General features: G+C 33.1%; 1 pseudogene; it reads left to right on the plus strand.

Moving 5' to 3' along the window:
- The window catches only part of LOC149575939 (GDSL esterase/lipase LIP-4-like), a 220757-nt pseudogene that overhangs the window by 64719 nt on the left and 129509 nt on the right, over nt 1–26529 (plus strand).

Consider the following 26529-nt stretch of genomic DNA (forward strand, 5'->3'; position numbering starts at 1 on the left):
AGTGATGTTGTCGGGTTTGCAAGGACAGAAAATAAGTCAGAATTTGATGCCAGTAAAATCGGATATCCGATTTTAAATTGGATTTTTGATGCAAAATCAGATATCCGATTTCAAATTGGATATCTGACATGTCTGCCACAAAATTTTGGAGGGAAAAACAGTTTGTGATAGTAATTAAATATTTGTATATATGTATTTATTAATATAAATACATATGTTTATGTATTCATATTTGCTTTATATAAATACATATATGTATTTATTTTTAAATTTAAATTTATATTAAGAAATATATCAATATATATTTATATATAAATATATTTATATTAAGAAATATGTGAGTATATATTTATATATAAATATATAAATATATTTATTTTTTATATTTATATATTTGTGGGTATATATATATATGCACACTTTTGACATTGTTTATAATTTTTATATGCTCTTTTTGCTTTAGTATATAGTAGTATATTATAGGATTTTTTTTGTGCATCATATATATATATATATATATATATATATATATATATAAAAGTGGGTAATATATTTGTTCTTATATTTATATAGTATATAATTGCTTTATATACATAGTATATATTATATATATACATAATATATTATATATATACTATGTTAATAGTATATTCCTTAGTATATAGCAATATATAATAGGATATAACATATATATATATATATAATGACATTTAAAGGTTAAGATATAACATATTATCTATTAATATATAATAATAAATTATGTTATTCATATTACCCATTCAAACATGTCCATAGGGGTCTTAGAACCCGTAGAGAGATATGTCCTCGTTTAATGGGTCAAAGGGTGTCATAGGTCACCCTATGACCCCCTTTGACCCATATGACCCATTCGAATATGTCCCTAGGGGTCCTAAGACCCCTAGGGACATATGTCATCATTTAATGGGTCAAAGAGGGTCATAGGTCACCCTATGACCCCCTTTGACCCATATTACCCACTTGAATATCATCGTAGGGGTCCTAGGACCCCTAGGGACATATGTTGTCATTTTACCCATTTGAATATGTCCGTCGAGGTCTTAGGACCCCCAAGGACATATGTCATCATTTAATGGGTCAAAGGGGGTCATAGGGTGATCTATGACCCCCTTTGACCCATATGAACGATTTGAATATGTCCCTAGGGGTCCTAGGACCCTTAGGGACATATCTCGTCCTTTAATGGGTAAAGGAGGGTCATAGGTCACCCTATGGCCCCCTTTGACCCACATGAATGATTCAAATATGTCCTTAGGGGTCCTAGGACTCCTAGGGACATATGTCATCGTTTAATGGGTCAAAGGGGGTCATAGGTCACCCTATGACCCCCTTTGACCCATATTACCCATTTGAATATGTCCTTAGGAGTTCTAGGACCTTTATAGACATATGTCATCGTTTAATGGATCAAAGAGGGTGATAGATCACCCTATGACCCCCTTTGACTCATAATACCCATTCAAATATGTTCCTAGGGGTCGTAGGACCCCTAGAGACATATGTCATCATTTAATGGGTCAAAGGGATCTATGACCCCCTTTGACCCATATTACCCTTTCCAATATGTCCCTAGGGGTTTGAGGACCCCTAGAGACATATGTCATCGTTTAATGGGTCAAAGAGGGTCATAGGTCACCCTATGACTCCCTTTGACCCATATGAACGATTTGAATATGTCCCTAGGGAAGACATATGTCATCGTTTAATGGGTCAAAGGGGGTCATAGGTCACCCTATGACCCCCTTTGACCCATATGAATGATTCGAATATGTCCCTAGGGAAGACATATGTCATCGTTTAATGGGTCAAAGGGGGTCATAGGTCACCCTATTACCCCCTTTGACCCATATGAACAATTCAAATATGTCCTTAGGGGTCCTAGGACCCCTAGAGACATATGTTGTCATTTAATGGGTCAAAGGAGGTCATATGTCACCCTATGACCCCCTTTGACCCATATGAACGATTCAAATATGTCACTAGGGGTCTTAGGACCCCTAGTGACATATGTCGTCGTTTAATGGGTCAAAAGGAGTCATAGGTCATGCTATGACCCCCTTTGACCCATATGAACGATTTGAATATGTCCTTAGGGGTCCTAGGACCCCTAGAGACATATGTCATCATTTAATGAGTCAAAGGGGGTCATAGGTCACCCTATGACCCCCTTTGACCCATATGAATGATTCAAATATGTTCCTAAGGGTTCTAGGACCCCTAGAGACATATGTCATCATTTAATGGGTCAAAAGGGGTCATAGGTCACCCTGTAACCCCCTTTGACCCATATTACTCATTCGAATATGTCCGTAGGGGTCTTAGGACCCCTAGGGACATATGTCGTTGTTTAATGGGCCAAAGGGGGTCATAGGTCACCCTATGACCCCCTTTGACCCATATTACCCATTCAAATATGTCCCTAGGGGTTAGAGGACCCCTAAAGACATATGTCATCATTTAATGGGTCAAAGAGGGTCATAGGTCACCCTATGACCCCCTTTGACCCATATAAACGATTTGAATATGTTCCTAGGGGTCCTAAGACCCCTAGCGACTTATCTCGTCATTTAATGGGTCAAAGGGGGTCATAGGTCGCCTTATGACCCTCTTTGACCCATATGAACAATTCGAATATGTCCCTAGGGGTTCTAGGAACCCTTGAGACATATGTCATCGTTTAATGGGTCAAAGAGTTTGATAGGTCACCCCATGACCCCCTTTGACCCATAGTACCCATTCGAATATGTCCCTAGGGGTCGTAGGACCCCTAGGGACATATGTCATCATTTAATGGGTCAAAGGGACCAATGACCCCCTTTGACCCATATTACCCATTCGAATATGTCTCTAGGGGTCCGACGACCCCTAGAGGCATATGTCATCATTTAATGAGTCAAAGAGGGTCATAGGTCACTGTATGACTCCCTTTGACCCATATGAACGATTTGAATATGTCCCTAAGGGTTCTAAGACCCCTAGAGACATATGTCATCGTTTAATGGGTCAAAGAGGGTCATAGGTCACCCTATGACCCCCTTAGACCCATATGAACAATTCGAATATGTCCCTGGGGTCTTAGGACCCTTAGAGACATATGTCATTGTTTAATGGGTCAAAAGGGGTCATAAGTCACCCTATGACCCCCTTTGACCCATATGAATGATTCGAATATGTCCCTAGGGGTCCGAGGACCCCTAGAGACATATGTCATCATTTAATGGGTCAAAGGGCCCTATGACCCCCTTTGAATCATATGAATGATTTGAATATGTCCTTAGGGGTTCTAGGACCCCTAGCGACATATGTCATCGTTTAATGGGTCAAAGGGCATCATAGGTCACCCTCTGACCCTCTTTGACCCATATGAATAATTCGAATATGTCCCCAAGGGTTCTAGGACAGCTAAAAATACATGTTGTCGTTTAATGGGTCAAAGGGGTTCATAGGTCACCCTGTGACCCCCTTTGACCCATATTTCCCATTCAAATATGTCCCTAGGGGTCCTAGGACCCCTAGGGACATATTTCATCATTTAATGGGTCAAAAGGGGTCAAAGGTCACCCTATGACCCCCTTTGACCCATATTACCCATTCGAATATGTCACTAGGGGTCCGAAGACCCCTAGAGACATATGTCATCGTTTAATGGGTCAAATAGGGTCATAAGTCACCCTATGACCCCGTTTGACCCATATGAACGATTTGAATATGTCCCTAGGGGTCTTAGGACCCCTAACAACATATGTCATCGTTTAATGGGTCAAAAGGGATTATAGGTCACCCTATGACCCCGTTTGACCCATATGAACGATTCAAATATGTCCTTAAGGGTTCTAAGATCCCTAGAGACATATGTCATCATTTAATGTGTCAAAGGGGGTCATAGGTCACCCTATGACCCCCTTTGACCCATATTACCCATTCGAATATGTCCTTAGGGGTCCTAGGACTCCTAGGGACATATGTCGTCATTTAATGGGTCAAAGAGAGTCATAGGTCACCCTATGACCCCCTTTGACCCATATTACCCATTTGAATATGTCTGTAGGGGTCCTAGGACCCCTAGGGACATATGTCTTCATTTAATAGGTCAAAATGGGTCATAGCATGACTCATATGAACGATTCGAATATGTCCCTAGGGGTCCTAGGACCCTTAGGGACATATGTCATCCTTTAATGGGTCAAAGGGGGTCATAAGTCACCTTATGACCCCCTTTGACCCATATAAATGATTCAAATATATCCTTAGGGGTCTTAGGACTCCTAAGGACATATATCATCATTTAATGGGTCAAAAGGGGTCATAGGTCACCCTATGACCCATTTTGACCCATATTACCCATTCGAATATGTCTTTAGGGAGTCTAGGACCCCTTGGGACACATGTCATCATTTAATGGGTCAAAGAGGGTCATAGGTCACCCTATGGCCCCCTTTGACCCATATGAACGATTTGAATGTCCCTAGGGGTTCTAGGACTCCTAGGGACATATGTCATCATTTAATAAGTCAAAGGGGGTCATAAGGTACCCATATTACCCATTCGAATATGTCCCTAGGGGTCATAGGACCCCAAAGGACATGTGTCATCATTTAATTGGTCAAAGGGTCCTATAGGTCACCCTGTGATCCCCTTTGATCCATATTACCAATTTGAATATGCCCCTAGGGGTCGGACCCCTAGGGACATATGTCATCATTTAATGGTCAAAATGGGTCATAGGTCACCCTATGACCACCTTTGACCCATATTACCCATTCGAATGTGACTCTAGGGGTCTAAGGACCCCTAGAGACATATGTCATCATTTAATGAGTCACCCATATGAACGATTTGAATATGTCCCTAGGGGTTCAAGGACCCCTAGAGACATATGTCATCGTTAAATGGGTCAAAGGGGGTCATAGGTCACCCTATGTCCCACTTTGACCCATATGATCCATTCAAATATGTCCCTAGGGGTCCCAGTACCCATAGGGACATATGTCCTCATTTAATGGGTCAAAGGAGGTCATAGGTCACCCTATGACCTCCTTTGACCCATATGAACGATTCGAATATATTTCTAAAGGTACCCTAAGGACATATGTCATCGTTTAATGGGTCAAAGGGGGTCATAGGGTGACCTATGGCCCCCTTTGACCCATATTACCCATTCAAATATGTCCCTAGGGGTCCTAGGACCCCTAGAGACATATGTCATCGTTTAATGGGTCAAAAGGTGTCATAGGTTACCCTATGACCCCCTTTCAGCCATATGAATGATTCAAATATGTCCCTAGGGCTCCTAGGACCCCTAAGGACATATGTCATCATTTAATTGGTCAAAGGGCGCCATAGGGTGACCTATGACCGCCTTTGACACATATTACCCATTCAAATATCTCCCTAGGGGTCCTAGAACCCCTAGAGACATATGTCATCGTTTAATGGGTCAAAGGGGGTCATAGGTCACCCTATGACCCCGTCTAACCCATATGAATGATTCAAATATGTCCTTAGGAGTTCTAAGACCCCTAGTGACATATATCATCATTTAATGGGTCAAACAGGGTCATAGGTCACTTATGCCCCCCTTTGACCCATATGAACAATTTGAATATGTCCTTAGGGGCCCTAGGACCCCTAAGGACATATGTCATCGTTTAATGGGTCAAAAGAGATTATAGGTCACCCTATGACCCCTTTTGACCCATATTACCCATTCGAATATGTCCCTAGGGGTCCTAGGACCCCTAGGGACATATGTCATCATTTAATGAGTCAAAGAGGGTCATAGGTCACCCTATGATCCCCTTTGACCCATATTACCCATTTGAATATGTTTGTACGGGTCTTAGGACCAATAGGGACATATATTATCATTTAATGGGTCAAAGGGGGTCATGAGGTGACCTATGAGCCCCTTTGACCCATATGGATAATTCGAATGTCCCTAGGGGTCTTAGGACCCCTAGGGACATATGCCATCATTTAATGGGTCAAAGGGGTTCATAGGTCACCTTATGGCTCCCTTTGACCCATTTGAACGATTTGAATATGTCCTTAGGGCTCCTATGACTCCTAGGGACATATGTCATCGTTTAATGGGTCAAAGGGGGTCATAGGTCACCCTATGACCCCCTTTGACCCATATACCCATTTGAATATGTCCTTACGAGTTCTAAGACCCCTAGAGACATATGTCGTCGTTTAATGAGTCAAAGAGGGTGATAGGTCACCCTATGACCCCCTTTGACCCATAGTACCCATTCAAATATGTCCCTATGGGTCATAGGACCCCTAGAGACATATGTTGTCATTTAATAGGTCAAAGGGACCTATGACCCCCTTTGACCCATATTAGTCATTTGAATATGTCCCTAGGGGTCCTAGGAGCCTTAGAGACATATGTCATCATTTAATGGGTCAAAGGGGGTCATAGGTCACCCTATGACCCCCTTTGACCCATATGAATAATTCAAATATGTCGCTTGGGGTTCTAGGACCCGTAGGGACATATGTTCTCAGTTAATGGGTCAAAAGGGGTCATAGGTTACCCTATGACCTCCTTTGATCCATATTAACAATTGTAATATGTCCCTAGAGGTCTTAGGACCCCTAGAGACATATGTCATCGTTTAATGCATCAAAGTGGATCAATGGTTGACCTATGACCCCCTTTGGCTCATATATATTAATAATATACATATATATTAATAACATATATATTAATATAATTATATATATATATATATTAATAATAGACATATTAATATAATAATATATATAATACATATTATATATTTATATTTAATATATTACGTTATTATATATATTATATTATTATACATATTAATATAATAATATATAATAAGTATTATATATATATATATATATATAAAAATTACGTTATTATATTTAGTAAAAATAGTAATAATATAAATTATATTTATAGATTGTAATAAGATTAACATAATAAATTATTATATATTACTAGATTATATCTTATATCTTTACATTACGTTATTATATATATATATATATATATATATATATATATGTATATATCTATATATATGTATATATATCTATATATATGTATATATGTATATATATATATATATATAGATATATACATATATACATATATATAGATATATAGATATATACATATATACATATATATAGATATATAGATATATACATATATACATATATATATATATATATATATATACATATATATATATATAAATACATATATATATATACATACATATATATATATATATACATATATATATACATATATATATATATATACATATATATATATATATATATATATATATATATATATATATATACGTCTTCACATAGTAATATAAGTGAAATAATTTATAAATCATAAGTTATAACGTTTAAACCTAATTTTCCCTCCAATATGGGTTGGCATTTGAAATTTCTCACCCAGATCATATTAGATATCCGATTTTGGATTAGATATCTGATTAGGCTTGGTATTTACCAAACCTACCTAGTCAACCCAAAAGACGTGTTTAAAGAGGGTTTTAGTGATACTCAAACTTCGGGTAGCCGTCTGATAATGTTATTTTGATCGAAATTGAATGAAACAAAAAGAATTTTTTAATACCGCTCTTTAGATTCCATCAATATAATTTCTGTCAAATTTTGAGTTCGATAAGTATTTATTAGTTAATTATTAATGAAGATTATTGTAAAGTGTTGATTGACATACTGATTGAAAAATAGCTATAACTTTCAAACGGTATAACATTTTTTAAATCTAAAAGTTGCATCACATTCTATACTTTTCCTAGTATAAGAAAAAAAATTTAAAAAAAATTGGTAAAATTTTCTATTAGTTAGGGTGGTCAGACACTGGATTTTGTTTTTCGAAAAAATTTTGGTAGAAAATTCATATTTAATTATTTATTTAGAATAAAAATACCAAAAAATATGCATCACATCCGAGCATGAGTCTACTTTCCATATCTATAATTATATTAAAAAAATATTATGATTTGATTTTGATTAAGGTGGTCAGACATACACCTACTTTTTATTTTTGCCCTAAAATTTTCTTAGTACTACATTAAAATTCAAACTTTTGACCAATTAATTATTTTTTTCTCCTGATAAGGCCTAGTAGTTTAGAAACTACATTCAATTTCTTACAGATTATTTTCTTACAACTTTTTGATATAAAGTCCATAATCACTTCAAAATCATGTGTCAAGTTGACATAAACCTGATTTGCTGATTTTTCACTGCCACTTAAGGCCATAGTTTGGTACACCATGATCCTGCACACACCCATATATATATATATATATATATATATATATATATTACTATAATGTATATATATTATAGACAATAATATTATTTTTAACATGGATAATTATATATAGAAAATGATGATTTATCAATAACAATAATGTATCTTAGATTGAATCAATCCAATTGAAGCTAAAACCTTAACACTCACTCTTATCTATGGAGGATTTGTAGAACACATTATGCTCTAAAGTATATGAAGAGTTATCATTAGTATGATATTCTTGGAATGACATATTTAAGGATATCAATATAAATCCATCAATTTAGATGTTATCTCTCAATATAATCCAAAGTTTGATTCAACAATAAATATCAATCATATGATATTCATCTCATATATATACTTTTGGTATGTGCATTGGCATCAAATCCTTGATGCCTACCAAAAGAATATGTTATATCCTAGAAGGATATGAGTTATCTAATTTTTGGTACTCTAGGACAACAACTTAACAACAAATCACAATGTCATGGTCTCTCTCATGACAAGTATCATGATCTTTAGCTCTTTGGGATAGCGACTTAATGAAGTTAGATCATGATACATTCATTATCATGACTTCCAACACTCTAGGACAAAAACTTAATGAAGTTTGTCAACCTCAAGGGTTAGGTAATAGTATATAGTGTTGAATTATCATGATCACTACAAATGTACTAACATTTCCATTGTTATAGGTGTGTTCCAAATGTATATTTGAATCTCATATAAATATGAGAAGAGGGTACATGCCTCTTCACAACAATAAATATCAATCATATGATATTCATCATATATATATTCTTTTGGTATGTGCATTGGCATCAAATCCTTGATGCCTACCAAAAGAATATGTTATATCCTAGAAGGATATGACTTATTTGATTTTTAGTACTCTGGGACAACAACTTAACAACAAATCACAATGTCATGGTCTCTCTCATGAAAAGTATCATGATCTTTAGTACTTCGGGATAACAACTTAATGAAGTTAGATCATGATACATTCATTATCATGACTTCCAACACTCAAAAAAAACAACTTAATTAAGTTTGTCGGCCTCAAGGGTTAGGGAATAGTATCTAGTGTTGAATTATCATGATCATTGCAAATGTACTAACATCACCATTGTTATAGGTGTGTTCCAAATGTATATTTGAATCTCGTATAAATATGAGAAGAGGAGACATGTTCCTTGAAGAGACATGTCTCTATAGTTTAATCATCAAATTTTATATATATATATATATATATACATATATATATATATATATATATATATTTATATGTATATATATATGTATATATATATATATATATGTATATATATGTATATACATATATGTATATATATATGTATATATATGTATATATATGTATATATATACATATATATATACATATATATATATACATATATACATATACATATATAAATATATATATATACATATATATATACATATATATATATACATATATACATATATATATATACATATACATTATAGTATATAATATATATATATATATATATATATATATATATATATATACATATAGTATATATATATATATATATATATATATATATATATATATATATATATATATATATATATATATATATATATATATATATATATATATATATGTATTATATACAATAATATATATTATTTTTAACATGGATAATTATATATAGGAAAAGATGATTTATCAATAACAATAAAGTATCTTGGATAGAATCAATCCAACTGAAGCTACAACCTTAACACTCTCTCTTATCTATGGAGGATTTGCAAAACACATTATGCTCTAAAGTATATAAAGAGATATCATCTTTAGTATGATATTCCTGGAATGACATATTTAAGGATATCAACATAAATTCATCAATTTAGATGTTATCTTTCAATATAATTTAAAGTTTGATTAAACAAGAAATATCAATCATATGGTATTCATCACATATATATTCTTTTGGTATGTGCATTGGCATCAAATCCTTGATGCCTACTAAAAGAATATGTTATATCCTAGAAGGATATGAGTTATCTAATTTTTGGTACTCCAGGACAACAACTTAACAACGAATCACAATGTCATGGTCTCTCTCATGACAAGTATCATGATATTTAGCACTCCAAAATAACAACTTAATGAAGTTAGATCATGATACATTTGTTATCATGACTTCCAACACTCTAGGACAACAACTTAATGAATTTTGTTAGCCTCAAGGGTTAGGGAATTGTATCTAGTTTTGAATTATCATGATCACTAAAAATGTACTAAGATTGCCATTGTTATAGATGTGTTCCAAATGTATATTTGAATCTCATATAAATATGAGAAGAGGAGACATGTCTCTTGAAGAGACATGTAATCATCATTAATTCATAACATATTAACAAAAATAATAATATGTATAACAATATATATATATATATATAACATTTTTATATATATTATATACAATAATGTATATTATTTTAAAAATGGATAATTCTATATAGGAAATGATGATTTATTAATAACAATAATGTATCTTAGATTGAATCAATCTAATCGAAGCTACAACCTTAAACACTCCCTCTTATCTATGGAGGATTTGTAGAACACATTATGCTCTAAAGTATATGAGGAGATATCATCTTAGTATGATATTACTGGAATGACATATTTAAGGATATCAACATAAATCCATCAATTTAGATGTTATCTTTCAATATAATCTGAAGTTTGATTCAATAAGAAATATCAATCATATGATATTCATCATATATATATATATATATATATATATATATATATATATATATATATATATATATATATATATATATATATATATATATATATATATATATATATATATATATATATATATATATATATATATATATATATATATATTCTTTTGGTATATGCATTGGCATCGAATCCTTGATGCCTACCAAAAGAATATGTTATATCCTAGAAGGATATGAGTTATTTGATTTTTGGTACTCTAAAACAACAACTTAACAACAAATCACAATGTCATGGTCTCTCTCATGACAAGTATCATGATCTTTAGCACTCTAGGATAATAATTTAATGAAGTCAAATCATGATACATTCGTTATCATGACTTCTAGCACTCTAGGACAACGACTTAATGATTTTTTTCATGATAACAAGTCTACCATTTATAAGATCATCACCTTAAAATGGTTACCTTTTGTTTATATATGTCAATGAAAGATTGTCACCTTTAATTACATATCATATGTGAAATAGTAACCACAATGAACCAAGTCAAAGGGTGGTACAAGGGCTTTCACCTCAATTCACTCTCACATAGAATAATAAATTTCAATTAAAACTTCTCCCTTATAGAGAAAATATCATTCACAAAGGATTGCACCTCAAAAATTCTCCCTCTGAATAATGATCCTGGGAAGTCAGGTCCTATAGTTATTCCCTTAGAGGCTCTCTTCACCCAAGGATACTTGTCAGATTCCCTCCAAATTTGATATCAATATTCTAATTTTCTGGTGATAAGTCATTACTTTCTCATGCTGTACACATGAGTAGGCCCATCAAAATCATGCAATCACATACATGTATTAATAGACTCCCTCTGAATATCAATCATCTGAGCTCCCGCATTCTCATTTTAGAAGTGTCAGATTCCCTCTTAATATATAAGGATACTCATAATTTCAATCATTGCAAATATTTTCTTCAAGAGTTCCACTTTATCCAACCTTCTTTTCTTGCAAGAATATCCCTAGACATAAAGGAATAAGATCAAGGCAATTAAATTTTATAGTATTTATAGAATAAAAAATAAGAGATAGACTACAATAAGTAAGTTAATATAATACTCAAAGATAATAGATACTATCTCAACATTAACATTCTTGATAAAAGTTGCTCCAATGAGGGTCCATGTGCCTCAAATAAGATGACGTCTCTATATAAATTTATTTGAAACATAGGAATGAGACATTGATTATTATTCCCTCCCACAATGTAAAAGTACCACTTCTTCCATCAACATTGTTGGGTGATAGTATCTATTTAGTGATAATTTTATTCTATGAAATTTGTATCTTGAGGAATGTATTGAATTTTTGTGCCTATGAATAATCCATCATCACAATTATTCATCATATCATCATCTCCTTTGGTGTGGGTAATCTGATATGACTCACAACACCATATATAATGGTCAACTAATAATTAATACTTGTGAATCCATTTCATTGTGGATGTTCTCTACAAATATTCTAAAATATTCATAGTTCTTTTCTCTGTTGAGCATTTTGTTGTTTGTGTTTGTATATTTCTTAATGATTCCATTTTTTCGTATTGACAACCCATGCTGCATCTCATCAAAGATGACACTTCTTATGTATAATATTCAAATGCCTTGAGCAAGACATCATTGTAGAGTCATACTATGAAGAGATCACTATAGGATAAGTTGCTTGGGAAGCCATGTTTCTTCCAAATGGTTTTGTAGACTCTGAGGATTATGAAAAATTCCAAATATATAATGTAAATAAAGTAACAAAAATTCATGGCATATTATCATTATATGTTTTCATTTCATGCCCTGAATAGTTTCTCCCTCTTGTATGCTTAATGTATAAAATGTTGAATCTCCTATTTTTCTAGTAGAGAATCTTTCCAATCTATTCCTTAATATCATTTTTACTCTTCTATGAGTATTCTTCACTACCTTGTTAATATCATTGTTGTTCATGTAATGTCCCTAGACTGTGAGTATTGTTTAGGGCATATGCAAATTTTGTTCTAGAATGCACTTTCTATGATGGCGACTGACTGAACTATGCATGGTACTATTGTCAAATGTAGTTTTGGAGTGGTAATATATTATGCCTATAATCTCATAATGTTCGCAAGCTGAGTGAGTCATGTTGCTCCCTGAATAACACCAAGGATGGGTTACTGAATCCCTTTACATTGCTTGTATACCTAGATGATCATTTCCTTTGTTATTCCCTCATTCTCTAAAATTTCTTTCTATTATAACTGTCTACCCAAATATTATTAAATACGTAGACTTCTAGCTTTGTCTCTCTACTTCTTAATACAATGACCTTGGGTGCTCTTTAAACTTTGGAGGTGTCTCCAATCAAATAATATATGTATAACTAATATAACTATGTACTTTTTATGTGTGGTACATTATTGCAATTCTAGTGTATGAGTTGGGGTGTCTTTCATATGTTTGATTTTCCTTTGGTGTATTGCATAATCTCCACCTTTCATCAAATATTGTGTTGCCACTCAATTTATGGTGGGTCCAATGCTTATGTGGCATATCCCTATTGGAAAGACAATAGGGAAAGTAAACTTTGAGAGGGGGGGTGAATCAGTCCTTCAAAACTTTAACCAAAATACAATAGGGAAAGTAAACTTTGAGAGGGGGTGAATCAGTCCTTCAAAACTTTAACCATAAATTCATTCACCACACATCCATCTCACAATTTTCATGTAAAATGAAATAGCTAGCTAAATATATTCATCCATAGTATGAAAGTAAATAACATACAACACATATATGAAACAAGATATTTGGTTACTCAAAAACCCTTCAATGAGAAGGTAAAATTGGGGTGGGGATGACACCTACAAATCTCCACTACTACAATAATAAAGTGTATCCAATAAAGGCTATAATATTTGATCATAAACTATGATCTACCCTATGAAAGATTTGCCTTGTTAAAGTATTACAAGATTGTTAGATCTTACGCAGTCAAAGGATTTCAACACCCTATTAGAAGTGTGCCTGATTAAAGGACTTTAACTTACAATGAAGTAAGCACCTTGTTAAAGGATTTACAATAGTATGTTAGGACTACTTTGTTAAGAGATTTAACTGATTCACCTACTAGAATGTATTAACAATGATCCTTTGGTTAGTATTCTACTACTAGATAATAGATCACCTATTTCTTGATGTGTACTTGATCCTCTTTCATCAAATGTATCACTTCTATCCTCTAATTCCTTTCCATTTTTCTCCTCTAACTGATTCTATATTATATCTCAATTCACAACTCCTTAGCCACCATGAATTCTCTATTTGTACATGCAAAACTTCTCTCTTCACGCATTCCACTCTTACATCTTAGGCTTTGTCCTCCTTAAGAAGACCTAGGTGACTTAGGGTTAGGTATGAATCAATGTTTGTAATTCATCCATCTAGCTACTCAAATAATCCCTTTAACTGATTGGATACATGTACTACACATGGATTCACAATTAAGATTCATTCTTATCATCTAGGATCACTAAATAATCCTTAAGTTGGCTAAAAAATGGTTTACATAGAAGTTTGCTCCATTAAAAACAACTATGTCCAAAACTGTTTACTCGACACTTGAAGTGTCTGATGCTCGATATCCACTGTATCTTCAATACTATAACTCAACCTTTGAATGACTCAACATCCATTGATCACTCAGCATTTGAATGACTTGAAATCTACTATCTTCTCAACATTTGAGTGACTCGGCACTTAATAGTTACTTGACATATACTATATATCTGACAACTTACACTCTACATACACTACTTGTTCGGCATGAACTAAGAAAATCATTGAAGTGTGTTCTCACTCGTATGTCAAAACCAATATGAGATTAAAAATCTCCCCCTTCGACATGAGTGGAAAAAAAACTTGGTCATGGATGAATAAGCTTAGTCTTTGACCATGAATCAGATAATCTCCATTTCAATACTTGACTTTCCAAAATTTTAAAAGTTCTAAATTTTGCAAAACATTGATGACTTATCAGTCATTCCTCAAAAAATAAAAATTGTAACCCCCCCAAAGTTGATTATTCTATTTTGATTATGATTCTAAATACTCCTACTCAGTAGATCTATTGTGTTGACTCTGTCTCTATAGTCTTTGTTTGGTCTCCCTCAAAACTTATCTCTCCTTTCATGCATTCTCCCCCTTTCTTCATTCTCCCCCTTTTGACACTTATGCCATGGTTTGTACATGAATTGTGTGTTTCTCCAAGAAATATTTATAGACCTCCATCATTATCTTCAATGAAGCATTCCAGTTGTCACATGCTACCTCTAGAGATTTAATCTATACGTCTAACTTGGTAGCAAGGGTGACTAAGACTACATGTGTAGAAAGATCGGGATCTTTCTTCAACAATGTCTCTGCATAGGCTAGTTCCTTATGTAACACCTCCATGTGAGGGGTTAACATGGATTGGATTTTGATCAGTATAGCCTTGATATTTTCATCTTGAGCATGTAAAGCTACTAATTGACCTTGTGCCGATAACAAATTTCTGAAATGAGAATGACCTTGACTAGGAGATTGTTGTAGAATGTTACCTATTTTCTTTAGATCTCCCACCAGATGGTCAAAATGTCTCTGCACTTCTTGTGTGAATAGGGGAACATCACAAAACTTGGTGTAAAGAGAAAAAATGTGTTCCAACATCTTCTTCACACGCTTAATCTTGGTTGCTAACTTAACCTGGTGTAGTGCAATGACACTAGATATTTGTTCATCCACCTTTGTTCAAAATTTCATCTTAGACAATTCCAATAATTTGACATTGGTATCTATGTCTTCATCATTGATCTTCTCTACAGTATTTACCAACTACTCAATGATTGGCTTAGCTTCATCAAGTGAAGGGAGGGTGAATGCATCAATAAATATGTCCTTGATGTCATGAAGTTCTTGTTTCTACCTGTGCTCTCTTCTAAGTAGTTCTTGGTGTTTCTTCCTTGCTTGAGCATTCTACAATATGCTCATTCACTCTATTGTGATTGTTTTAAGATCATACTTTGGTAACTCAATCACCTCATCTAAGTTTATGTCACCTCATCAACCTTAGATGTGCTAGGACTTTTCCTTGATGCTTGCAAAGGTGTAGTTTCAATACTTGGCCTGTGAAGTGCCTGACTAGGAGTAGGAGCAGCAGTGTTTGGTAAGGTAACCAGTGTCTATATTTCTATTACTTCCTCTACCTTCATAGTTAAGATTGAATCTTCAGTCCTATCCTTCTCCTTCTCTTTGATCTCTTCTCTAGCTTGTGCTTGTGGTGTAGGTATAAAACTCGCTTCCTGACTTGTTTGGACTTGTGTCCCTTCTTTCTCAATTATTGTGACACTATATTTCCACCTTTGCTCAACTCTATCATATAGGCTCTTTGGTAGAGAGTTGGAAATCTCAATTAGAGTCATCTTAAAATTTTCCATCATGGCATATATAGACTCTTCTACTTTATTCATATCTAACTTCCCAAGTTTATCAAACTCAACATGTGTGAATCCACTTAAATCAACATTATTCTTAATATTTTCACACAAGCTGTCCAAATTAGAGGAGGGAAAATGACTCACAAATTTAAATTAGTTGTTATCATCTGACTCGGTCCTTTCCTCATATGATTCAGCTGGGGCAATACTTCCTTCTTTTCTTCTACTTAGGTTCATCTTCTTTTGTAGTTGTACTAGCTTTCTTGTCTTTAGGCTACAGAAACTCTTGAGTCTTTTTGGCAATAGCTCTTGTGCTAGCCCTAGTAATAGGAACTATAGGCTTTTGTTGTGAAGGCTTCACAACCTTTTTGGGTTTTCTTGCTACTAGCCTCGTTTCTTTCCTCTTCTTCTCTTCTGTGCCAATAGGTGCTTCATTGGCTTCTTCTCCCTTAACACCTTCATCAATGTGTGCTTCTTCTTCATGGTCCTCACCTTGACCCTGTGTGATAGCAAGTGGTGCTTAAGTAGGTGCATCTTCATCATCTTCATTATCTTCTTCTTCCCCATCTCCTTTTGCCCCTTCACCAAATTATTCTTTGAGCTTCTTCACAAGCTTATTCTTCTTCCTCATCACAAATTTGTCTTTAAGTCCATTGTGATCTTTGACTTTGCTACATCATAGTTTCCAAAAGAAATAGCATCCTTATCTACTTCTTCTACTAGTAAAGTAGTGATCACTGTAGATGACTCATCAACATTAATCTCAAAAGGCAGTGGTCTGAGCCATCTCACCCTTGGAACAACAACTTGAACATAAGTGAAATCAACATCAACTAGAAAATAAGCATCACTGAAATGCTTCTCAACTAGTGACACTAGAATCCTCAATCTTTGTTTCATTGACTTCTTAAAGTCCTCAAAATAGCTAGTCATCACACTCTCAAAATTATATCTGAGTTGCTCTATAAATTCACCCATTTGCACTACAACCGATCTGTTGGTTTTCCAAGTTGTTTTCCCAAATGAGGGAAAACTATTTTGCACATAGAAAAATATACAAAAAGGTATTGAACCAAATTTGCATTGTGCACTTATTTTTTTCCTTATGTCTCCCAAGTTCTTAGATAACTGCTGGAGTTGTAACACGAGAAGGTCATAAGAATGGTCTTTCTCCACTATCTTGTAACCCAAATCCACAATCATACATGTACATTGTTTAACCTATTGGATTCAAAGAACTTATGTGCAACAATTATTACTGCAAATGCAATTAAGGGATCAATAATTGTATCTATGGTCAACCCTTTCTTGTTCCATAGTTCCCTTGTATTCTTTTCAATTGTCTCTTTTGCATCACTCCTCATTGTCTTAGGTCTATCTAGGGTTGGATACCCTATCACTCTATAAATGATCCTTTTTTTATTTTGACAAGGCCATCCTCCAACCATATAGAATTTTCATGAATTCTACTAAGAACAATCTTTATCCATTCTGTCTTGAACACGTTTGGAAAATGTAGGGCACAAGTTAACCCTTTCATCTCTACAACCTTGTATTCTTCTTTCAATACTCCATTTTCACACAATTTTCCATGAACATCTCTTATCTCCATTTCTGCAATGCTTCCAACCTTAAAAGTGTAGCAACACCTTAAATCTTGTATCATCAAAACTTGTGGTCGTATCATAGATAATGCACTAGATGAGTTTCCTTTATATGCAATGTTAAGAATTGCCTACAAATGTGGTTGTTTGATCTCATTACTTATCAATTGAACATTCAAGACTTCTTTTCCTTCCTTAACTACATCAACATAAGAACTAGATACCATAACAACTAACTAGGGTTTGCAAAAATTTAAACAATGTAGCTCAGCATATGATAAATACCTTGAAAAATATGATGAGTGGTGTCGAGTAGCAATTAAATTCAATTTGAAAATTCTTGAATCATTTTCTCCAATTTGCCTTCAGCTCTTCATGCTCTCTTAAATCTCAAATAATTGTAAATGAGTCAAAAATTGACCATATAGCCCTCAAAACTTTGCAATTAATGCTCAGTGCTTACACAATTGTAAGATCGGCTTCCAATAGTAATTCTGACTCACTTAGCTTCCATGTAATTTCCTTTACACTTGGAAACCACTATGATCTCAGACAACATTATCACCTTCGATAACTCTGCAACAAGTAACTTTCACTAGGCAACCATAGTGAAACTTTTCATGTTTGACAACAACATGAAAACTTATAGATTTCTTCTAAGTTCTCACCAATACTTTTCATCTTACTTCATATTTATATGATCTTTTTAGAACTCAATCCTTGGAACTGATACATAATTGAACTTTGAAATATAAGTCCAATACATACCTCTTAATTGCCTAGTTGGGGATGGTGTGATCACCTAATCCATTAGATGAAGTGATCCCATCTAAACTTGATGTCATGCAATCTTCCTTCTTCTTCCATGTCTTGTTCATATGCAATTTGAATTCTTCAACATCAACCTTTCCTTTTCCTTTATTGAATTTACTACTTGGTGCTCTTGACCTTGTTGGGCAAATTCTACTTATGTGACCAGTCTTCAAACAACTAAAATATGTAGTTTGACTCAAACATATTTTGTAGTCACTTCTGAAATGTGTTCTACTACGATTTTCAGCAACATGTCCATACTCTTGACAATAGTGACAACTATACTTTGCATTGTAATCCCAATTATAGGATCTACTAGTATGGTTTTCCTTGACTTGCTTGTTTGATAACCAATTAGGCTTTGATCTGCACTCATATGCTTTGTGTCCATACTTCTTACAGTTGTAGCAATAACCTTCAAATCTTTGTGTGCTTGATTTCTTTCTCCTGCATTCACATGCTTGATGTCCTTGATTATTGCACTTGTGATAGTTATCCATGAATTTCTTCTTAGGGTTCTAATTTGTATTGTTGCTCCTACAAACATTTTTTGTATGACCTATCTTTCCATAATTATGACAACTAAGTTTGTAGTTCTTACCATTCTTTCTCCTTTGTGCACCACTTTTGGATGATTCTCCTTTTTTAGTACTGGTGTAACCCAATCTGGTAGTATCACTATTAGATCTAGAATATCTCATCAATTGCTCAAAATACTTGATGGCTTCATTAGGTTTGTTGAAACTTTCAACAAATTCTTTTTCTCTTTTCAGATCATTTCTCTATTGTTCATTTTGCAACTTTAGTGTTGTGATTTCAATATCTTTTCCATTCAATTCATAATTGGAAATCATCATTTGATTAAATGTTTCTAGTTTCATGTGAGAAATCTTATTCAGCTTTGATGTCTTCTCTTCTAGTCTATTGGTCAGTATCCTTTTGTCATCTTCAAATATGACTTTGTCTTCTTCAACTTTCTTTTTCTTCTCGGTCACCTTACATAGCAATACTAATTGGACTTCTTGTTCTATCTTGAGATTTTTGACCTCTTCAGTTAGGGCTCCATTCTTTTCCATCAGATCTACAACTAATGCATCAAATTCACTTGTGTTTCCATCTACAAACAATTCAGTAGTCTCAATCTCTTAGTATTGTGTGTAATTATCTTCAATAGCTATCTCTTTCCTTCTCTTCAATAAGCACTTCAACTCATTGCTTTCTTCATTTAGGTGATGTAGGGCAAGCTAGATTTCAATCTTTTGATTATCAATAATCTTTCCCAGATTTTAGTTTTCCATCTTCAAGGTGTTTCCTCAAAGTTACAAAGATTTCCTTTCCAGAGAACCAATGCTCTGATATCAATTGTTGGAAATACAATAGGGAAAGTAAACTTTGAGGGGGGGTGGAGGTTGAATCAGTCCTTCAAAAATTTAATCATAAATTCATTCACTACACATCCATCTCACATTTTTAATGTAAACTTAAATAGCTAGCTAAACATATTCATACATAGTATGAAAGTAAATAACATTCAACACATTAATGAAACACGATATTTGGTTACCCAAAAACCCTCCAATGAGAAGGTAGAATTGGGGTGGGCATTGACACCCAAAAATCTCCACTACTACAATAATAAAGTGTATCCAATGAAGGCTACCATATTTTATCATAAACTATGATCTACCCTATGAAATGTCTTCCTTGTTAAAGGCTTACAAGCTTGTTAGATCTTACCCTGTTAAAGGATTTCAACACCCTATTAGAAGTGTGTCTGATTAAAGGACTTTAACTTACAATGAAGTGAGCACCCTATTAAAAGATTTACAACAATCTGTTAGGACTACTTTGTTAAGAGATTTAACTAATTAACCTACTAGAATGTAGCAACTATGATCCTTTGGTTAGCACTCTATTGCTCTATAATAGATCACCTCTTTCTTGATGTGTATTTGATCCTCTTTGATTAGATGTATCACTTCTATCCTCTAATTCCTTTCCTCTATTCTCCTCTAAGTGCTTCTACAATGTATCTCGATTCACAACTTCTTAGCCACCATGAATGCTCTAGTTGTGCATGCAAAACTTCTCTCTTCTTGTATTCCACTCTTACATCTTTTAGGGTTTGTCCTCTTTAAGAAGACCTAGGTGACTTAGGGTTAGGTATGAATTAACAATTGTAATTCATCTATCTAGCCACTCAAATCATCCCTTTAACTAATTAGGTGCATGCACTACATAGAAATTCACAATTAAGATTCATTCTTATTATCTAGGATTGCAAAACAATCCTTAAGTCAGTTCAAAAATAGTTTACATAGAAGTTTGTGCCATTACAAACAACTATGTCCAAAACTATTTACTTGACACTTGAAGTCTCTAATGCTCGACATCTACCATATCTTCAATACTTTAACTTGACCTCTAAATAACTTGGCATCCATTGATCACTCAACATCTGAATGACTTGACATCTACTGCCTGCTCAACACTTAAACTAGTTACTCAACATACATTTTATATCTGACAACTTATGCTCGGCATACACTACTTGTTCAGCATGAACTAAGCAAATGACTTAAGTGTGTTGTCACTCATATGTCGAAACCAATATGAGATTAAAAATCACTTGGTTTGGACCTCGTGCCCTTCTTTTTCGATGACCATCTCTTATTTTCTCCACAATGGCACCGTTGAATCATTCCATAGAAATGATATAAACTCAAATGATTCCCATTCATTGACTATGTAGCTATAGATATGTGATGGAATTTCTATCTTCCACACTATCTCCTACTCTCAATTTTTCTTATTATCCTTTCCTTTCATTCACTCTTGGTTCTTCCTATAATAATAATTCTTGTGCTAGTCAATCCTTTTCCCATTATCTTATGTATAAATTCCTTTTCATATCCCTAATCTCCAATAAAAGGCTTCTACCATAATATTGTTGTTTGGATGTTGGGAGGAGGAATAAAAATGTTGTACAACTAACAGGAGAACCAATAGGGAGTTTGTCAAGAATTTAGTTGAGAATTGATAGTCTAGTAGGCATCATAGACACGATGCCTCTCACATTCATTCTTGCCCAATCACTACAAGAAGGGTCTCAGTTTTCTTTCACTAGAACTGAATATGCTTCTACCATGTGAGTTTCTAGGATTGGCTTGGATCTATGGTATTTACTTTCTGACTCAGTGCATTTGGTGATTGAATGAAGGATCAACCATTCTTATTGATATATCAAACTTGTACATCTTCATTCTATAGTGTTCATATTTGAGGTCCATAGATTGATAGGTTAAATCTGACACCAAAGCATAATAGCCGCTCCAATTTAAAAATTATTAGCCACAACTATCGAACTTGAAAATATTTGCATTCTTCCTCATTGATATTCTTCAATTTATGGCTCCCCTAAGTATTCCATGTCACTACATTATTAATTTATTTTTCTTGTATTATTATTGAAAGGATCTTTGTGTATTATTGCTATGTTAGTGGTGGTAGAAATTCCCTATGTCCTTTTCCCATCAATGGTGTGCTTAATATATTTTATCCTTTGTGACAGTTTGAGAAAATAGAAGAATGTCATCTATCCATACCTTTATAATATATCTTCCACTTTTATGTTGTATCATTTATTATATTCTTTAGTTCAATCTAGTATAAATCTCCACCATGCCTCTCATTACAAAACTTTGTTTCTTTATCCGAAATCTAGTATTTCTCCTACCGAAGAGTCTTATTCCTATTTGATCTACTATGCAATTCCTTTATCCACTTATTGAGAAAGCCTTTGCAGTTTATTTTGTTATATTTGCAATTGGCTTTGATACTATGTTGAATTATCATGATCAGTGCAAATGTACTAACATTGCCATTGTTATAGGTGTGTTCTAAATGTAGAGTTGAATTCCATATAAACATGAGAGGAGCAGACATGTCTCATGAAGATAAATGTCTCTATGGTTTAATCATCATTAATTAATTATATATATATATATATGATGATGATGATGATGATGATGATGATGATGATGATTTACCAATAACAATAATGTATCTCCTGGATTGAATCATCCAATTGAAGCTACAACCTTAACATCTAGAACCTTCTTGGGTGGTTAAAAGTGCCTATATAAGGAAGGCTCGTAGGTTGTATAGGGCAGTTATGGGTGATAGTTGCAGCTTTGTCTTGTAGACTATTGTAAAGAAGGCACCCATGTGGGTTTTCATATTATAATTTTCTAACCCACATGTGCTGCAATAATAAGCCCATATTTTATTCTCTCAATTTTTTTTTGTTTCTCTATTTTTGTTGTGTGTTGTGGTATTAAAGGGAGCACCCTTCATAATATTTGTATCACTTTTATGAAATTTTATCGTCTATTGGATCTTGATTCATTTCACTTTTTGGCTACCTTTGTATAGGATTGAGACTGTTATTTATTTCTTACATTAATGTAAAATATTATAAGATAAAATAGTTATTATTTTCCTTTTTGATTACACAAGCATGGTCATATTTTCATATTATAGAATTCTAAAAAAGAAGAAAATGAATGAAACAAATAATAAAAATTATCAATTTTATTATTCTCTTATAAATTTTAGTACTATGGTTTGAAACATAGAATATTATTTTTAATGAGAAGACAAAAGTATATTCAAACTTGATAAGTAGAAGATAATTTCCACAACAAGTCAAATTGTGATATTGCTATTAGGATTTAACTGTGTAGTTTTTTAGTCGAACTCATTGACTTGTGTTTCATGAGTAGTGATTCACATAGATCCATATCTCATGCCAATAAATGGAACATTTAGCACTCATTGGATCTAGGTGATGCTCACAAGACTAAATTAAATGAGTGCTAAGTGTTCCATTTATTGGCATGAGAGATGCATCTGTGTGAATCACTACTCATGAAACATGAGCCAATGAGTTTGACTCAAAAACTAAATAGTTAAATCCTAATAGCAATATCAAAATAATCAAACCTTTTAAAAGGACCATTTGAATAACACCATTCATAATATATTAATTTATGAACAACTCTAAAATTCGTCCCATAAAAATGCTATACATGTTTAAAATGATAATTACGTAGACATTAACAACAAGATTTCTCAATTACAAATTTGAATCACTAGGTAGAAAGATGAGAATCCATTTTGATATGAGATAGTTTTTGGTTGAAAAAGCAACAAGATGGTGCTAGCCTGTAGAATAGTTAGAGAGCAAGCACAAAGGGTCACCACTAGACACCATTAATCAACACATTAATGACACATTAATAGTAACAAGTGCCACAAGACTAGATGAAAGAATACTTAGATCTACCTTTGTTAAAAACAAATATCTATAAGAGACTAAGCCGCCAAAAATGGTCATTCTCAATGATTATCTTGGGACAAGCCCCACAAAAGTTACAAGCTTTAACCATGAACAAAAATGAGGGACCATAGTGAGCCCTTTAAAAACATCTAGCAACCACTTGATCACATGGAGGAAATAAACTAAAATATACTTTCATTATAGTTAAAAGAGAGGAAATGGACAACACATTGGCAACCACCCACATAAGAAATCTCAAAAACCCTTTGGAGAGGGAAAGCCTCAAAATGACCTTCTTAGACACAACAGTAACCTAGTTGTTATTTTGAGTTCCAACTGCAGTCTCCCTTCTCACCTTAATAAAAAAGGGGTGACCCACCTTAATAGAAACAATAAGACAAATGGACAACACCACAAAGAAGCCATGAAACCATGAACCATCAATCTTCTCACAGTAGAGAGCCCAAAAAATCTCTAGCACAATAGCGAAACCATTAAAACCATTCTCTAAAGCCCAAGAGAACCTAGAAAATATCCAACACATGATATTGGTTTTATATATAGAAAAGTAATTATCCATGATAAAAAGGAGATTTATTCACATATTTTATAATTTCAATCCAAATGAGAAGATAGAAAAGTTGACAAAATATTGATTTTAAATCCATGATTTAACCATTTTCTTGATCTTCTTTCTAATGTGTAATATTGTGATGTGTCTTGCTAATTTCTTAAAAATGTTTGATTAGCATGATTTTTTTCCTTTACATGTTCTTGATTCTTTTTTTATTTGTATAATCAACATACATAGGTGCATAATTATTGTTACATACAAAATGCAAATTGGGAGGCAATTTTTTTTCACTTTTCCTCATTATTTGGAATATTATTTATTTAAACTTTAAGGTTAAGGAAATAATTTAATTTTGTCACAGAGGGTTTTAGCGAAAGAATTTTGAACCTTGAAGATTCTCCGAAGGGGTTTATATAATTCAAATAGGTCATAATGACTTCTCGCAATATTTCTTCACAAATGGTGATCATAATGGAGATATATTTGTGACTGAAAGTATCCAACTTATGAAGGAGGCACTTAAGGTAATGTCAATCTATGATTTCTTCATACATTATGATTATACCTTGCATATACAAATCTAGCAAATTTTGATAAATTATAGATTTTTTTAACAAATCATTGATTTTCTAAATTGTGTCATGAGCATACAAGAAAAAAAATATCATTCTAAACTTTATATGGACAAAGAGGTTAGTGGTCCTTAAGAAAATTAAAATGACATAAAAAGATATATATTACTAGTATTATTGATAGCATTTTGAATATAGGTTATTTTCTTAAAAGACATCCTTTACCATCTAGGCTCTAGAATAGATATTGAGAGCAATTTTGATATTGAAGTAGAATATGTCAAGTGTGGAAATATATTATGTTGTAAAATTCTATTTCAAATGCATATTCAATTAAGTTTCAAAGATGAATATAGTATTATGAGATGTAATATTTGAACATTTATTTTTATTAAAAAATATTTTTATCTAAGTATCATTAGTAAAAATTAAAATAATTCATTTGTGGGTGTTTATATATATATATATATATATATGTATGTATGTATGTATGTATGTATGTATGTATGTATGTTCATCCAATGGAAATCTATATTTTATCCAATGCTTTATATGCATATTATAGAAATTTGATCCATACTTAGGAAGCTTGTGAGGTGTAATTATTCTAACTTTCACTTCTTTTGTACATTGTATAAATACAGTAAGAAAGATTTGATTGTTGTGGGAAATTTCCGTAGTTGTACACACAAACTATTTTTCTCCATGCTTGAACAAATTTTATCAATACATTTACAACATTATCAGAATAGCTCATCTTCTCAATCATCCAATGCTATGATTATCTCATACTTTCTTTGAGGTCTTAGTGAAGTTATATATAAAAAAGTTCAAGACCATTCAATGTTTAACTATAATCTTTTGTTCTCCACTGTGAAATCCTATAAATATTAGATGGATTTTTTTAATCCAATTAACATGTCATAAATATTTTTTCAAAATGAATACAAATTATATTTTTTATAACATTCCAAGACTGTGAAAATGAGATAAT

The sequence above is a fragment of the Cupressus sempervirens genome, chromosome 1 (assembly GCF_028749045.1).
Source record: "Cupressus sempervirens isolate cs-2001-9-10 chromosome 1, ASM2874904v1, whole genome shotgun sequence".
NCBI classification, from domain to species: Eukaryota; Viridiplantae; Streptophyta; class Pinopsida; order Cupressales; family Cupressaceae; genus Cupressus; species Cupressus sempervirens.